At 40.9% G+C, this 8,684-nt stretch overlaps 1 non-coding gene across 1 annotated transcript; it reads left to right on the top strand.

The window, feature by feature from the left end:
* The first annotated feature begins 1,478 nt into the window (after positions 1-1,478).
* Positions 1,479-1,585, top strand: LOC131024037 (small nucleolar RNA R71). Its single transcript, XR_009101633.1, has one exon. It is a non-coding gene; the product is annotated as a small nucleolar RNA R71 (small nucleolar RNA).
* The last annotated feature ends 7,099 nt before the right edge of the window (positions 1,586-8,684 follow it).

The raw sequence follows: 8,684 nt of genomic DNA, 5'->3' as shown, positions 1-8,684 counted from the left end.
CCCCCTTCTTATTCTTGTTCCGAAAAATCCGGAATTTCACTTTCTTCTTCTTGGGGGTATGGGTTTTCAATGACCCCCCATCATGTTCCAAAAACAAACACATCTCAAAATTCAGAACTTCTTTTGGCTTTGGAGTTTTTTTCTTGGCTTCATACTTGGGCAGCTCACTCTTCTCAACCTCTTTATCCTCCGAATTTACTAGAAAACTGTCAGCCAAATTAATCACTTCATTCTGGGGAACTTCCTTTGGTGGAGGTTTCTTGAAAATCACAGTTTCCCTATAGGCTCTCAATGTCATCGTCCCCCTTTGCATATCTAGATTTGCTCCACATGTGGCAAGGAAAGGTCTCCTTAATAGCAAATGCATCTTTGGATCCTCCGGAATATCCAACACTACAAAGTCGACTGGGAAGAAAAAATCACTCACCTTCACAAGCACATCTTCCGCAACTCCTAGAGGTTTAGAGCAAGACTTATCAATAAGCTGAATTGTCTTGTTGGTTGGCTTCAAATCCCCTAGCTGCAACTTCCTATAAACTTTGAGAGGCATGACATTTATGCTTGCTCCGGTGTCACACATCACTTTCTCAAACAATGACTTTCCAATCTTCACAGGAATATTGAAGCTGCCCGGATCTTCTCTCTTTGGAGGCAACTGATACTCCTTCACTGCGAGCACCTCCTAAAATTCATTGAATGCACGCTTCTTTTCCATCACATCTTTCACAATTTGCACCTCATTTGGCTTGTTTCTCAAGATCTCCACGGAAGGAATATTCACAGCCAACTTCTTAAATGTCTCCAAAAATTTGGAGCTTTGCTCATCTAATCTTGGCCTCAGGAATGGAAGAGGGGGAGAAACAGAAATACCTTCATCCTCAACTGAATTATCAACCACCCGGATGGAATGACATTGCTGATTTTGCTGAGGCTGTTGATGTTGGCTCTTCGGATTAAACTGAGTGTTTCTAGGAAATTGGCCTGGCTTGTGCTGTGCAGCTGCTTGGTTAGCCATCTGACCAACTTGAGTCTCCAACATCTGCACCTGCTTAGACAACGCTGAAAAATTTTGCTCTATGCTGGAAATTTTGGTCCCCATGTTTGCCGAGTTTGCTTCCATCCCGGTCACCTTCACCAACACTTGCTTCATCATCTCCTCTAGTGAATCCTTCTTCGGCTCATTGATGACTCCTCCACTAGACATAGAAAACCCAGGTGGAGGCTGCAACTCATACTGCTTTTGAAGAGCTTCATATTTCTCCTTAAAATCATCTCTCTCCTCATGCACAACTGAAATTCTTCTCGTAGAATTTCTGTCATTTGGCCATTGATAACTATTAGAGGCCATCTCTTCTATCACACGATAAGCCTCCTTTGTATTTCTATGGAGAAGACATCCACCTGCAGTAGCATCCACCATACTTTTTGTTAGACCAGTCAAACCATTATAAAAGTGAATGATCTGCTGATCCTCCGTGAAACCATGTTGTGGACAGTTCCTGAGCAGCTCACGAAATCTTTCCCAGGCATCATGAATGGTCTCATCTTCAAGCTGGGAAAAGTGAGAAATCTCTGCAATGATTTTCTGAGCTTTAGAAGCAGGAAAGTATTTTGCCAGGAAAGCTCTACACAAATCCTCCCATCCAGTAATAGCACTTTTGTCCAAACTCTTGAACCACTCCTTCGCTCTGTCCCTGAGAGAGAATCCAAACATCTTCATTCTGATGGCATCTGGTGGCACTCCATTCTGCTTAATAGTGTCGCAAATATCGAGAAACTAAGTGATGTGAGCATGTGGGTTTTCAGAAGCAGTTTCACTAAACTGTTCAGCTTGCACCATGTTTATCAATCCCGGCTTCAGCTCAAACGTGGTAGCCTGCACAATCGTTCCCATCTGGCGCCTTGAAATTGATCAACCCGAGGCTGATACATGTGATTCAGTGGTGGCTCTGGTGGAGGAGCCCGGTTGCGCCTGCTCTCCTCTCTCTCTTCATCTAGCTGCCTCTGAAGGTCTGTCACTGCTTGCATAAGAGTTTCAAGATCCAAGTTATTACGTTACTCTGCCATTGCTTGCTTTTCTTTTCGCGGTTGTCTCTTTTATATTGCTTTTCGATTTCCAAATTCAAAGGTACAAGTTGTTCCTTTCCTTTGGATCTAGTGATCATACACTCCTGAGACAACAAACAAAAATCAGAAGCAGAAATTAAAAGCTAAAAATAAAATTAAAACTTATAACGCCTAAAATAATGCTTAAGTCCAGTCAGAAATATTAAAGTAAATTCTAAATAGTCCCCGGCAACGGCGCCAAAAAGTTGATCGCTAATTTCTTAACAACAATAACTGCAACTAAACAGTATAATTGTAGCACGAAAACAGCAAGCAGAGTATCGTATCCACAAGGACTATTATAACGAATCACTCTAAGTAATCCTAAATAAACTCTAGTAATATTCAGGCAAACTCAAATAAGAATGAAGAATAAAACTAAAATCAAAACAAAGCAAATAAAATAGGATAAAAACTCAAATAATAACAGACTCTGACCCTAGGGATGTACTTTTACTAATTAATTACATGCATTTAATCTATTGATTCAATTACCAATTTAATCCAACCCTGATGAGAGATCACAGAACTTTTCACAAGCTTCTCTAACGAACACCTATGAAAGTAGATTAATTTACCCCCCTTCAAATTCAAGACTCCAAGGAATAAATTAACTCACAAGCGTACACAAAGAATAGCTCCTTATAGTTTCACCTATCCCATTCAAGACTCAAGGCTACTACTATAACATGCATTCCTGAATCGGCTGAACAATTATCGCATTCAAGTCTTCAAATCGAACAACTAAACATGTAAATTATTGGCCAAATAATTCACAAGAAATTAAGCACCAGGAATCATGAATCACAAGTTTGAGACGCAGCTAGGGTTTGGAAACCCTAGTCGCCGCCGCCCTTGGCAGCCTCCACCGCCGCACAGCAGCACGCCGGTGCTGCAGCAGCCAAGGCGCACGCAGCGTCCCGGCGCTGACAGCAGCCCGGCGCTGCATCACAAGTTGGAGGGCAAATTGATATCAATAAATCATACACACATAATTAATCAGCTATGTACAAACCCTAGGTTCAGATAAAAGAACTAGCCAGACATCGTAAAATAAATCAAAAGCATAAATAAAAAGAACACAATTGAAAGAACTGAATTATATAAAAACCGAATAAGAACAATTGTAGCGGCTTGAATCTTCAATCTTGTGGAAATCCAATCCAAACAGTAAAAACTGAAAGCAATAAATTCTAAAGCTATGAAACTGAAAAATAAAAGCTGGGAACCCTAGATAGGTCAAAAGAAGACCTATTTATAGTGTCAGAGTAAAATACAGTGTTTGAAACCCAGAAGAACTCCAAAAACGCGCAAAACTAAAAAAATCGGGTAGCCGACGACCTGCCCGGCGACCCATCCGGCGGTCGCCGGCTCGAGCACAAAAAATCTTCATCACACGGCGATCACCGCATCTCTTCCACCGTTCCAGAAGGCTCGGCGACCCAGGCGGCGGTCGCCGGTCAGGTCGCCGGAAATCCTTCTTCGGGCGGTGGTCAACGGTGTTTGACCGCCGAGTTCTGACAGCTGCGTGCGATATTTTTGTTTCGGCCATAATATTCTCGTCTGAACTAAGATTTGTGATCCGTTTGCGCTCACGAACTTCTATCGAGACGATCTACAACTTTCATTTCAGCACAGTTTTCCAAATTCGAAGTAAGCACAAAACAACCATCCAACACTCAATTTCCTATAAAAATGACATCATATGAATACTAAAAACCATGGAAACATGAGTGTTATCAGTTGCCGGGGATGGTTTTAGCCTTTTTAATTGTGTCACTTTACTTTCTATTTTTACTTGCTTTATTTTTTTACTTTTTCGTGTTACTTTTACTCTTTCCCTCCGGTGCGTTTAATCCGTGTGTTAAGTGTTGTGTATGTAGGGACGCCGTAGTCTGAAAAGAAAACTGATGTCTCACTTGGACAACACGAACTCGGGGATTTTCAGACAAAACTGCATCAAAGAAGTTGTTGCAGACAGAGCAGACGATTCTGAGTCTGGTTCTGACGGAAAGGTGCACGACAGAGCTGACGAGTTCTACTCTGGTTCTGGCTCTAGCGCAGACTCTGACCGCGTAGAGCAGTCCTTAGAACAGGGAGGACTGTTCGAGAGATACATCCCGTGTGTCCATGCCCTAAGCTTAATGTAGGAATTCTATGACGAAATATCTTGATATTTGGGATTACATCAACCTTGTGGTGGAAGCAATTCCCAAGTTTGGAGTCATACAGATCCAATACCATGAAGTCATTTAAACTTTGGCGAAATTGCCTGGACATATTAAGATTGGGCATAACTCCCAAATACAAGTGAATTCTCCTCTTGAGAGAGCCCTTCAATCCTTCATACAAGCGACCATGTCAGTCATTCAATCGACACAACAGGATGTTGAGTTTGTTGACGCAACAGTGAAATGCTTTGAGACTCACGTCAATCAAGTTGTTAGTTGGGTGAGAAAAATGGTACGACAGAGCAAGGGAGAAGATCTCGACATGGAGGTAGATGACAACAATGACAAGGAGTTAACTATGGAAGAGCCAATTGCTGAGACGCTAATGTGGCCCAAGACCGAGGAGGTCCCTGTTTCTTTGTCAGATGGCGATGAACTAATCTATTTGTTGGATGAGGATGTGATAGAGTTAGAGTGTTTGGCAAATTTAGAGGAAGATTCCACAGAGATGTTGGAAGAGCCTGGATTGGCCATTACCAAGACCCTAAGTGATGCCAAGCAAAATCAAATAATTACACCCTTTATTTCTTTGGTTGTTCATTTTTATTATATCATTGCCTCTGACACGTTTTTCTCCAATAATTTTATGCAGGGACGTGACTATGATGCACAAGAGGTGAACTACACATGTGAGAATAGGACGACCATGATTCCATCTATTTCATCAACTCTTAGATCAGTGGCAATGGATGATGAAGATGAAATGGTCCGGATAATGGAGTGGTTCAAGCTTGAGTTTGATTTCGGATAACACCTGCTGTTGTCGAGCTCTAGACGTTAATCAGAGCGCTTTGTGGGAGGCAACCCACAGTTGGTTTTGTTTTATTTACGTTTTGCTTGTTCTTTTGCTTTCTGTTTCTATTTTCCTTATTTTGGTGCTTGTTCGGTTGCTTTGATTTCTTTTTGGTTGTTCTTGTTTATGGCAGAAGAGTACTTTCCCAGCACTACAATTCCACTCTGGCGCTGAAATTCCCCTCTGAAATCCCAGCGCTGAACTTCCACTCTGACTAGGCTGCCAGTGCTGAAGAGAGCCACCAGCTCTGACACTGCGGCCAGCGCTGACTTTACACTCTGCCGAGCCCTTAAAGCCAAGGCAGCAAACCCTAATTTTCGCCGCCTCTCACAGTGCTTATGCTTTTCAGTGCCCATGATCAGGGACGTCTTCTAACTCTTATATCTTTTGCCCTGAGGACATGGCTTACTTTATGTGTGGGGGGGTACTTGTTTTGATGCGTGCTTTTTGCTTATGATGTTGATGTTAGGCGATTGGTCCCTCTGTTCTTAGTTTATGCTTGGAGGCTTGCTAATTTTTATGAATTTGTGGAAGAGATGTTTTTGATGTGAATTTCGGGTTTGTGATTGAATGGTGGTTATTCTGGTTTTACTCTTGATATATGTCTCTTGTTTGTGCAAAGAATTATGAGTTTTGTTGCAATACGGTTGTAAGTAAATAATATGTGATTTGTCCGGTAGATGCTAGAGGAAGTGTTGTCATTGTGATTGCCTACGATCGTATCCTTATCTGTGAAATGTTTGATTGCTGAAAATTCTGCTAGCTCTGAAAATCTGGCCAACTCTGAAAAACGTGACAGCTCTGAGTCTCTGCTCCTCTAGTTTAACTATGAGCATGGGAAACCACGTGAGAAAACTTTGGATTACATCCAAATGGTTTTATTTCACGAATTATGGCTCAACTGTCGAAATTTAAGTGATTAAGCACACAAAGTGTGAAAAAGGAAAGGTTGTGAAATGGAGATACTGATTATAAAGGCGATCACATTAGTGAATTCACTTCTAGCGGAGAATTGGGTCTGATCGAATTATTTGAATGACTGCTGACTCAACCTAAACACTACGTTAGATTGACTCGCAATAGGACGAGATCTATTGTAATGTGTAAGCTAATCCAAGTCGTTTCTCAAAGAAGATCTTAAAGGGCTTTTAATTATATCGCAAGAAAGCAGTAAAGAAAAGCAGTAAAGGTTGGTTTAAAAACGGTAAACTTAAACGTGAAAAGTAAACTTGAACGTAAACTTAAACTAGTAAATTTAACTAGGCAAGAAACTATTAAACCCTAGACAAGAATTAAACGCTTAAAGAATTTAAACGAACTTAAGAATTTAAAGACTTGTAAATTAAAGCTTCTAATCTACTAGGCATGAAACTAAAGTGCAGAATATAAAGGAAAACATAAACATAATGAAAACACATAATTAAAATTGCATAATTGAAATTGCATAATTTAAAGTGCAGAATTGAAATAGCATAATTTAAAGCAACACATAATTTAAACAAAGCAAGTAAATAAAAATAAATACGGAATACCATAAACGTCTCGAGAAGCAACCTATCACTTGATTACAACTCTAAACGGAAAACTAAAGTAAAACTTGAATTAAAAGCTAACTAAGAACGAAATCTAGAAAAACTTAAAGAACTATGAAAGCAATAAAAACCTAAATCTTTTGCTGCCTAGCGGAAGAATGAATCTCAAAAGACGGAACAAAGATTAGGGAAAAGGGATGAATATTACAATGAATATCAAGACCCTATTTATAGACTTCATTCCAACCCTAATTATCATAAAACTCGCCTTACAAAACTGGACTCTTAAGGAAATAGAATCGTGCATTCAAAGGTAAGTCCAGCTGAATCGTGCTCTGCAAGTAATCTTGGCTCTGGCGAGAAATTGTAGCTCTGGCGAGAAATCATTAACTCAGGAAACGTAAGCGAACTCTGGAAAGGTATGATAGAGCTGGAAGTCAGCTCTGGAATTAGCAAGCTCTGGCAAGTATGGCAGAGCTGGAAGTCAGCTCTGGATATGTTGACTCTGGCAAAATAGTCAGCTCTCTCGATTCTTCCCAGTTCTGGAATGTGTTTACTCTGGTGCGTAAGTCAGCTCTGTCGAGTTTAGCTCTGCTCTGACAAGTTTGTTCTGCTATGGAGATTTCAGCTCTGATAGTGGAGTTCAGCTCTGACTATGAAGTCAGCTCTGCTCTGGTATTTCATCTCAGCTCTGCTCTGCTCTGGCGCGGGCTTTTCAGCTCTGAACACCATTTTGCGCCTAAGTACGCAATTTTGACCCAAAATCTCCAACATCACACTCTTCCATCTATAAAATCAGAATCTCCTGCAAAGCATAAAACAAACCATAAACGCACCAATTTCCAGGATATTTAACTTAAAATAAGCACATGCAAACCCTCGAATTTAGAACAATTAAGCATAAATCAACTGCTGTGTTGCTTCTTAAACTTTGAGTTACTTGCATGATAGGAGAGATATATGTTGATTGGAAAATTTTGAATTGACTTGTTGAATGATTGAATGGAAATTATCATCGTGAAACGCTCTCTTCCTTAGATTCATACGGATTTTGCTTGAGGACAAGCAAAAGGCTAAGTGTGGGGGGGGGTTGATTTATGCCTAATTGTTCTTAATTTGGGGGTTTGATTATGCTATTTATGAGTTAAATATTCTGGAAGTTGGTGCGTTTATGAGTTTGTTTAATGCTTTGTAGGAGCTTTTGATAAAATAGGAGGAAGAACGTTTTGTTCGAGTTTTTGGATCAGAAATGGCTATTTTGGGCTCAAAGTGGTGTCCAGAGCTGACAGCACATACTCTGTTGTCTCGCCAGAGCTGACAGAGCTTAAGTCCATTCGTCAGAATGGATTTTCTGTGTCAGAGCCAGAGCTGAGTTCCAGAACCGACCAATCTCGACAGAGCGGACCTTCCAGACTTCCTTGCCAGAGCTGGCATTCATGTATGCAGAGCTAAATCTACAGAGCTGGCATTTATTCGTCCAGAGCTGATACATCTCCAGAGCTGACAAACTCCAGAGCTACCTACGCCAACACTTTTCCAGAGCTGGCAATCTCCTTATCCAGAGCTGACTACTTCTACAGAGCTGATTTTCCAGCTCTGCCATGACTTTCCAGCTCTGCCATGACTCGCCAGAGCTGCCAAGACTTGCCGAGCAAGTTATCCAGTGCAATCCCCTGTGCGCGCACGCTGCCTTGATGTCTATCTCTTAGGCCCAGTTTGGCTGGGCCGTACTTGATGGTCATTAGGGTTGATGAAGGGTGGTCTATAAAAAGGGGTGAACGTTCATGATCAAGATCAAGAACAATCTTCTGCCTCCGGCACTTTACTTCTTTTGCCTTTGGGAATTATTGATCTTCCGTTTTGGTGAAATAAGAAATAATACGGTAAATAAAAGCAGTAAACGTGTAGTAGCCCGCTCTTTTATATATATTAAATCCAGTATTTTGTGTTTATTATTTTTTCATCAGTGAATGGAACCGATTATTATCCGGATATGAATTCAGCTTATGATCCTGAATTTAT

This window comes from Salvia miltiorrhiza, chromosome 4 (genome assembly GCF_028751815.1).
Source record: "Salvia miltiorrhiza cultivar Shanhuang (shh) chromosome 4, IMPLAD_Smil_shh, whole genome shotgun sequence".
Taxonomy (NCBI): Eukaryota; Viridiplantae; Streptophyta; class Magnoliopsida; order Lamiales; family Lamiaceae; genus Salvia; species Salvia miltiorrhiza.
This window is presented reverse-complemented; position numbering and strand designations above follow the sequence as displayed.